We start from the raw sequence: 10000 nt of genomic DNA on the forward strand, positions 1-10000 counted from the left end.
AATCGTTCTTCACTCATTTTTTCCATGTGTCCAAACTATCCTAATAATTCTTCATCAGCCAGCCCTATTTGCCCTCTTCTTTTCCACCCCAGCTCTTCTCCTCACCTCCTCAATTCTCACCCTATCCATCCTTGTAACCCATACTATACTTCTCTGACATTTCATCTCAAGCGCGTGTAAAATCTTCCTCTGCCTCTCCTAAACTTCAAGTATGCCCCATACAGTGCTGTCGGTATAAACACTCATATAATCTCCTCTTAGCATCCATTCAAAAACGCCCATTTCTTATGAAATATCTAAATCCCCTAAGGCATTTATTTCCGTTTCTCAGTCTATATATTACTACTCCGTTTCCTGCCACATACGATCCCAAATACCTAACACTATCCACTTCCTCCAAACAGTTTCCTTTAAGACAGCGTTTCCCAACCTGGGGGTGCTGAAATTAATTATAGGGGGTGCTGGGAAGTGATGCACACAAAAATCACATTGATATATGTATCACTGATTACCTAGTTGTGTATATTTGACTTTTTCTACGTTATTTTATTTCTCTAGGGTGTTTTTATTTCTTCTACAAACAATGCTGTCAATTTGTTTCAATTCTAAGGAATCAAGAAAATAAATCATCAAGCAGTACAATTCACTTTCTTTTATCCTTCTAATAACAAGATAGGGGTGCTGGACTGCTTAGACATGACAACAGGGGGTGCTATGGTCGGAAAAAAGGTTGGGAAATGTTGCTTTAAGACTTATTTCCAATTCTCTGCCATCCTCCCCTAGTATATCTTACCACCCTACTTTTACCCACATTTACCTTCTACTTTTACCCACATTTACCTTCTACTTTCTCCTATCGCTTACCTTTCCAAACTCCGTCACAAATTCCCTACATCCTCTCACGCTGCCCTGAGTGCAGTGTCGTCAGCAAACAACGGGCTCATTTTTCTCCATTTTCTTTAACCATCTCTACTTGTAGTGCCCTGCCCATAACCCTTCCACACGACCCAATCCATTACACACACACACACACACACACACACACACACACACACACACACACACACACACACATATATATATATATATATATATATATATATATATATATGTATGTATATACACACGTGTGCGTGCGAGAGAGAGCGAGCGAGAGAGAAAATATGTATATGTGTGTGCATATGTAAGAGATTGTATAGTGTGTGTGTTTGTGTGTGCGCGAGAGAGACTGTGTATATGCGTGTATGTATGCGTTTGAGTGTGTGTGCGTGTGTGCATGTGTTTGATTATGAGTATTTATGTATGAGAGACTATTTGTGTGTGTGCATGTTTGTGTATGTAAAAGAGAGACTGTGTGTGTGTGTGTGTGTGTGTGTGTGTGTGTGTGTGTGTGTGTGCACGCGCGTGTGTGTGCGTGTGTGTTTCACCAAGGTCTCGAACCACGTGTTAGACTCGTGATCGATAGCTACCTCTCGGATGAGAACTGTGTGTGTGTGTGTGTGTGTGTGTGTGTGTGTGTGTGTGTGTGTGTGTGTGTGTGTGTGTGTGTGTGTGTGTGTGTGTGTGTGTGTGTGTGTGAGCGCGCGCCCGCGCAAGGGAATAAGGTGAAGAGAGGGGAAGAAAAAAGACTAAGATAAAGCGAGAGAGAGAGAGAGAGAGAGAGAGAGAGAGAGAGAGAGAGAGAGAGAGAGAGAGAGAGAGAGAGAGAGAGAGAGAGAATCGAAAATTGTCCTGAAGATCTCTCACTACATCCCGACGCTCAGTATTCTGTGTTCAGTATTCAGTGCCGTCCCTAGCCCCATTTTCTGTTGGTAGTCGGTTTGAGGATTTTTATTTATTTATTTATTTATCTATTTATTTATCTATTTACTTATTTATTTAATTATTCTTACGGTGAGAGGCGTAACCTACAGTAGAAAAATGCTTAGTTATAGATTTGTTGTGCTTTATTTTGATAAACCTTTGCATCGAAGAAGTTAGGTTCGTGATATCGTCTGATCTTCATATCACTCAGCTTCAGGAAAAAGTTACATATAACAGCAAACTATTGTTCTATCCACCGCCTGTATTTACCTAGTTTAACTAGTTTTATCTTACGGGAAGGGGAGCTATACTCGTGGTGTCCCGGTTTTGTATCTCGGAATGTCTAGTTTGCTCTTAAATTTGTGTTTGGTTTTTGCACACATTGTTGTTTTATCCAGTTTGTTCCAGATGTCCACCACTGTTTTTTTTTTCTTTAGGTCTCTTCTATAACTATTGTGTGTGTGTGTGTGTGTGTGTGTGTGTGTGTGTGTGTGTGTGTGTGTGTGTGTGTGTGTGTGTGTGTGTGTGTGTGTATTCACCTCGGATCTGCTGCAGTCTCTGTCGAGACAGCCAGACACCACCCTACGGCAGTGAGCTCAGAGCTCATTATTTGCCGATCTCTGGGTAGGTCTGAGACCACTCACACACCACACACCGGGACAGCAAGGTCACAACTCCTTGACTAACGTCCCGCACCTACTCACTGCTAGGTGAACAGGGGTTACACGTGAAAGGAGACAAACCCAACTTATCTCCGCCCGGCCGGGGAATCGAACCCCGGTTCTCTGGCTTGTGAGGCCAGTGCTTTACCAATCCGCCACCGAGCCGCGCGCGCGCGCGCGCGCGCGTGTGTGTGTGTGTGTGTGTGTGTGTGTGTGTGTGTGTGTGTGTGTGTGGAATCCTAACGCTTAAGTAAAAAATCAACTAATATCAATCTTTAAAAAACAGCCTTCCCTGTCATACCGGTTAACTTCCTTAGAAAATTCTCTTTACTCTAACATAAATATACATTACCAGCTTCAGGGGGTTAATTTTTAGTATATTATATATTCTATTACTGTAAATTCTGGAAGAAAGTAATTTGTACGTCACGTCAAAAAATGCAAATGATACGTTATATACGAAAAGTCGAAGAAATACAAAACGTGCAACGAAATTCCAAATAGAATTTCATGTTTCAATATCACTCGTACATTATCATACATTGTCATTCACAGCTTATAGTTCCAATAATTATATCATACAGTTAGTTCGTTTTTATTGTTTCCCGTGCAAAAGAAACTATTTCAAATGGTTATCTTCACATCTTTCGAATTTGGCAATATTCTTCGCTAAAGTAAATCAAATACAAATGTGTCTTTTCATAAGACTACTGTTACTTTTCTAAATATGGGTCACATCGCCACTTAATATGTTCCCACTGCCTGTTGGCGTCTTGATCAGAGTCAGCACGTACTACGTCTGCTTCTAACCGTCCGAATTCGCTACGCTTCATCCAGTTTTAAAAGTCTTCATATTCCCAGTACATTTAGCTCAAACCCACGGATGATGATAATGGCTACCCCATAATGATAAACATTTCATAAATGTTGCAGAGTGAGCATACATGGGGAGGTTATGCTGCTGTGTCAGCATATGTGCACTTCGCAAAGGCATCGTATGGGTCGGAGCTAATTATTGGTTGCAGATTATACGGTCGTTTTACACAATGTTTCGTTCGGTCAGTCTGGACCAATCAGGCTTCCGTATTTCATGACGTCACACTAGCTCCGCCCCCAGTTCAGGGCGCAGTTCTCTGCGAGCAGCCGCTACGAGAGGACCTCTCTCAGTAGCAACGCCAGTGGGGGGTTAGGGTGATTATCCCCCCCCCCTCACACACTCACACAACGCACAACTCGCCCTTATACATGGGTAGGTCTGGGGACGGCAAAAACATTTTTTTTTTATTAATTAATTTATTGCTATATTTTCTTCAACTGAATAAAATTTCAATTTCCTGGTAGTAGGTCTCGTTATAAATCTAGAGAAAATTTAGAACAAGACGAGAGACTTAAAAAAGGATTGATAAAGTCGGGGATTTAAATACGACTGAATATCGTGCAAGACAAATTAGGATGGCTTCCAGTATGAAGAAAAGAACACTACTAATAGTAATGATAACTCATAATAATAATAATAATGATAATGACAATTACAATAATAATGATAATAATTACACTACTACTACAGCAAACAACCTCTGCGCACACAAACTTTGCACACCGACTGTCATTTTTTTTTTTTTCTCTCTCTCTCTCCTGCCAGTCTGTTTCCCTCCTTGCTGTGACGACGCCCTGGGCAAGTGCAACGAATGAGCAAAATCTGTTGGGCAGAGATGATGCGCAGAAAGATGGCGTCGAAGAAAACGGTTTTTACTGGTCTCACGAGTTTGAATGTCCCGAAGGCTGGGGGCCTGGGGGAAACGCGTGTGGCCTTGGGGTGGGAGAGACGGGGGTGGGGGGTGGGGGACGTGTATCCCAGGGGGGGGAGAGAGAGGGGGTAGGGGGGAGACGTGTATGGCCCAGGGGGGAAAAGAGGGGGAAGGGGGAGACGTGTATTGCCCGGGAGGGGAAGAGGGGGAGGAGACGTGTATGACCCAGGAGGAAGAGAGGAGGAGGGGGGAAACGTATGTGGCCGGGGAGGGGGGGAGTGAGGGGGGTTGGTTGTCCCTTCCCCCAACCCCCCCATTCATTTCCACCTAGTAATGGTGATGATTTATACAGTACATTGCCTTTGGTTCCTGCTCTAATGACCGATAATTTTTTTTTTTCATTCTGTAATCAAACTTCCAACAAATAAACGGACAGACAAAAGACTAAGATTTCGGGTAAATGGAACTGCCTAGTATAGGCCTTATGGTCTTCTCTTGCAGTTCCCTCCATGCTTATGTAAAACTATGAAATGTGTGGTTTTCCTTTTTTGTACAGAAGGAACTAACGAAGATGAAAAATAACTCCTTCACTACCAAGCTGAATAAAATCACTTGGGGATACAAAAATACAAGGAATAGTTTTACCAGTGATGGGCTGTTAACTAATCACCATGGTCTTGGATCACGTGCTGGACTCGTGATCGACAGCTATTTCCCTCCCGGAAGAGAGCTCAGAGCTCGTATGACCGATCTATGGATAATGCTGTGACCTAACACGCACAAGCACCCCCAACTCTCCGCCCACGAGAGTTGAAGTAACGACTCGCAGCGCAGCGATACTGAAATTATTTCAGCCCTGGGCAGGATTCGAACCCGGACCGCCGTAGTGACAGTCGGGGACTCTACCAACCCCGCCACTGTGTGTGTGTGTGTGTGTGTGTGTGTGTGTGTGTGTGTGTGTGTGTGTGTGTGTGTGTGTGTGTGTGTGTGTGTGTGTGTGTGGCGGTTGCCATAGAGACGAAAGCAGCTTGTTGGTAACCAGATTAGAAATATAAATAGATAAAAAAAAAAGACCAGATACAGCTTATGGTGTCATTATGTTTCATCTATGGAAGGTTTGGTGTTTAATGTGCTTGGAAAATCAAGAATTTTTTTTAAATTTGGGTTTAAGAAGGAAATAGGCAAGAACTGGTTTACCAATAGAGTAGTTAAGGAATGGAATAAACTTAGTGACCTTGTAGTGAGATAACTCTATGGATAGGGATGACAAGTTGTAAAGGACATGGAACTGCCTAGTGTAGGCCTTAGGGTCTCTTCCAGTCTCCTCCGTTATGTTCTTGCGATTATTACCGGCTGCTGTTGGGGATCGAACCCAGGTCTACGTAGCTCCGAAGAGATGTTGAAGCTCATTTAGCCACGGCTAAAAAAAAAAAAAAAAAAAAACGGATTCCCACGCTCACTGCTTTTATCAACACAGTACAATGAATACACACACACAGCTGTATTTTCCTTTCCTTCATGCATTCTCAGAATTTTTCCTTGTTCTTTAACAACTAGGCAATCGTCTACATATTCATCTCGTACTTGATCACACACTGCCTTACACCGTCCCCATTATTCTCACTCAATTGTCTTCTCACCTTCTCACCAGATGTCTGTTACCTTCTCATCAGACGCCTGTCAGCTGCCGGTGCCTCATTTACAATCCTCCGCCACTCCGTTTTATCCATGAATATCTTATTCCGAGTTTGTTCCTCTTCTATTTCAAGTCTCATCCACTCCCTCGATTCATCTTCGACTTTGTCTTTCTACTCGTCTTGTTCCCTCTGGTACATTATCTCAAATTCTGATTCATTGTCTCTCTTTTGTTCTCTTTGTGTGTTGGCATCGCTTCAAGGTGCCCTTGTATATCTTGTTTCCCCTCATCTTTTTCTTCATTTCTTCACCTGCTTTTGTCAATTATCCTTATACTTCTTTCATTTCCTGGGAAGTTAACTTCTATTGTATTTGTGTTAGTCTGAACATGCTCACTATCATCCCCTCCTTTCACGTGAATCAGTCAATTTTCCTGTATCCGTTAACTTGTGTAGTTCCTCATTTGTGTTTTGCTTTTTCTTCCTCTACCGCGCCACCCGTCCCTTGGTGTCTGAGCAATGTCACCTCTTTCACATTTTCTTCCTTGAACGCATCATAAACAAACTTTCCTTTACTCCTTTTCTCTGGATCTTCGAGGTTTGGTCTCTGCATTCAATTGGAAGGGAAAAGACATTCGATATGATTGAAGTAACCACAGAGGCTAGAACGTCAAATTCTTTCAATATGTGCCTCTGGCACAAACACACGAGATCGTGTAGTGGTGCTGGGACACTGTTCTGAGTGGTCAGACTTCAGGTCTAAAGACATTATCCCACTGGGCTACTGTTCCTCCGACTGTCGGAGCAAATTTGCAGCCCGCAGTTTTCGGGAAGGAATCTGATATGCTGAGGGAAAATAATTTTCCTCCGACCTATCAAATGGCACTCTATGCATTTTTGCTGAGAAAACAGAATAGTTTGCCATTGTGGTTTTACGGCGGAAAAAGTTCTGGAGCTGGGCGATATCGCCGATTAATCGGAGGTTGGAGAAGAAATAGCCCAATGTACCCTTAATTCGAAGTGATTTAATAGAGGTATTCACATGGGTCAAAGGCTTTAACAAGGGTGATGCAGGCAAGGACATCCTATAATGACAACAAGGATAATGGATTTAAATTGGACAAATTTAGATTTAAGAAGAAAATAGGCAAGAACTGGTTTACCAATAGAATTGTTAACAAATGGAACAGACTGTAAGCATGTAGTGAGCGCTGAAACTATAGACTATTTTAAGAGAAAGTTAGATAACTTTATGGATGGAAATGATAGGCGGTAAGGGACGTGGAACTGCCTAGTGGAGGCTTTTTGGTCCCTTGCAGTCTCTTTCATTCTTATGTTCTAAGTTCTAATGTTCAAATTGTGGTCTGGTGGGAGACTGTACATCTCATTTTCTTCTTGTACATTCCGGGATAAGGACGGATTGTTGTGTTTTTTTATTTACTTCTTCTCTTTAATGCTGGAACAGACTGGACGTGTTGAGATTAAGATACTAATAAAGTCTGGAAGTGGCTGAATCTGAGATCCAGCATTTGCTGACGACGATGATGTACTCTTTCCAGAAGATATGCAGACACTTTTATTATTCTGACGACGATGATGTACTCTTTCCAGAAGATGTACAGACACATCCATTTGTTGACAACGATGATGTACTCTTTCCAGAAGATATACAGACATTTCCATTTGTTGACGACGATGATGCACTCTTTCCAGAAGATGTACAGACATTTCCATTTGCTGACAACGATGATGTACTCTTTCCAGAAGATATACAGACACTTCCATTTGCTGACAACGATGATGTACTCTTTCCAGAAGGTATACAGACACTTCCATTTGCTAACGACGATGATGCACTCTTTCCAGAAGAGATAGAGATACATCCATTTGCTGACGACGATGGTGCACTCTTTCCAGAAGATATACAGACATTTCCATTTGCTGACAACGATGATGTACTCTTTCCAGAAGGTATACAGACACTTCCATTTGCTAACGACGATGATGTACTCTTTCCAGAAGATATACAGACACTTCCATTTGCTGACGACGATGATGCACTTTCCAAAAGATGTACAGATACTTCCATTTGCTGATGACGATGATGCACTCTTTCCAGAAGATGTGCAGACACTTCCATTTGCTGACGACGATAATGTACTCTTTCCAGAATATATACAGACACTTCCATTTGCTGACGACGACGATGCACTCTTTCCAGAAGATATACAGACACTTCCATTTGCTGACGACGATAATGTACTTTTTCCAGAAGGTATACAGACACACCCATTTGCTAACGACGATGATGCACTCTTTCCAGAAGAGATAGAGACACTTCCATTTGCTGACGACGATGATGCACTCTTTCCAGAAGATGTACAGACACTTCTATTTGCTGTTGACGATGATGCACTCTTTCCAGAAGATGTGCAGACACTTCCATTTGCTGACGACGATAATGTACTCTTTCCAGAATATATACAGACACTTCCATTTGCTGACGACGACGATGCACTCTTTCCAGAAGATATACAGACATTTCCATTTGCTGACAACGATGATGTACTCTTTCCAGAAGATATACAGACACTTCTATTTGCTGTTGACGATGATGCACTCTTTCCAGAAGAGATAGAGACACTTCCATTTGCTGACGACGATGATGCACTCTTTCCAGAAGAGATAGAGACACTTCCATTTGCTGACGACGATGATGTACTCTTTCCAGAAGATATACAGACACTTCCATTTGCTGACGACGATAATGTACTTTTTCCAGAAGGTATACAGACACTTCCATTTGCTGACGACAATAATGCACTCTTTCCAGAAGATATACAGACACTTCCATTTGCTGACGACGATGATGTACTCTTTCCAGAAGATATCCAGACACTTCCATTTGCTAACGACGATGATGCACTCTTTCCAGAAGAGATAGAGACACTTCCATTTGCTGACGACGATGATGTACTCTTTCCAGAAGATGTACAGACACTTCCATTTGCTGACAACGATGATGTACTCTTTCCAGAAGATATACAGACACTTCCATTTGCTGACGACGATGATGCACTTTCCAAAAGATGTACAGATACTTCCATTTGCTGATGACGATGATGCACTCTTTCCAGAAGAGATAGAGACACTTCCATTTGCTGACGACGATGATGTACTCTTTCCAGAAGATGTACAGACACTTCCATTTGCTGATGACGATGATGCACTCTTTCCAGAAGAGATAGAGACACTTCCATTTGCTGACGACGATGATGCACTCTTTCCAGAAGATATACAGACACTTCCATTTGCTGACGACGATAATGTACTTTTTCCAGAAGATATACAGACACTTCCATTTGCTGACGACGATGATGTACTCTTTCCAGAGGATATGGAAACACTTCCATTTGCTGACGACGATGATGCACTCTTTCCAGAAGATATGCAGATACTTCCATCTGCTGACGACGATAATGTACTCTTTCCAGAAGATATACAGACACTTCCATTTGCTGACGACGATGATGTACTCTTTCCAGAAGATATACAGACATTTCCATTTGCTGATGACGGTGATGCACTCTTTCCAGAAGATATACAGACATTTCCATTTGCTGACAACGATGATGTACTCTTTCCAGAAGGTATACAGACACTTCCATTTGCTAACGACGATGATGCACTCTTTCCAGAAGAGATAGAGATACATCCATTTGCTGACGACGATGGTGCACTCTTTCCAGAAGATATACAGACACTTCCAGTTGATTCTCTGGTTGACAAAGACCACTAACTCTTGAAGCCCCTTGGATCTAGACCAGTGGTTCCCAACGGGGCGTCCGCCCCACAGAGGGGCAATTTGATTTTTTAGGGGGGCAATTTGATTTTTAGGGGTTTTGGTACTCAAAGTCTATGTTCTTGTGATCTATTAGCAGTAACATTTCAATAAATGAAAATGGAGCAATCACACATTTATTTCATTTATCATTCTGTCTTCGATATTCAAATTATCCCCGATTGCACTGCCAATTTGTTGCTCAGAACTTTGTCTTTTGTTTATTTAATTTTTCTTTTCCATGAATGCCATGTTGTTTTGAAGTTTGTTTACGCCTATGATTTAACAAACGTTAACTTTAAATTTTAAGTG

This window comes from Oratosquilla oratoria, chromosome 25 (genome assembly GCF_046742065.1).
Source record: "Oratosquilla oratoria isolate Oo_2021 chromosome 25, ASM4674206v1, whole genome shotgun sequence".
Taxonomy (NCBI): Eukaryota; Metazoa; Arthropoda; class Malacostraca; order Stomatopoda; family Squillidae; genus Oratosquilla; species Oratosquilla oratoria.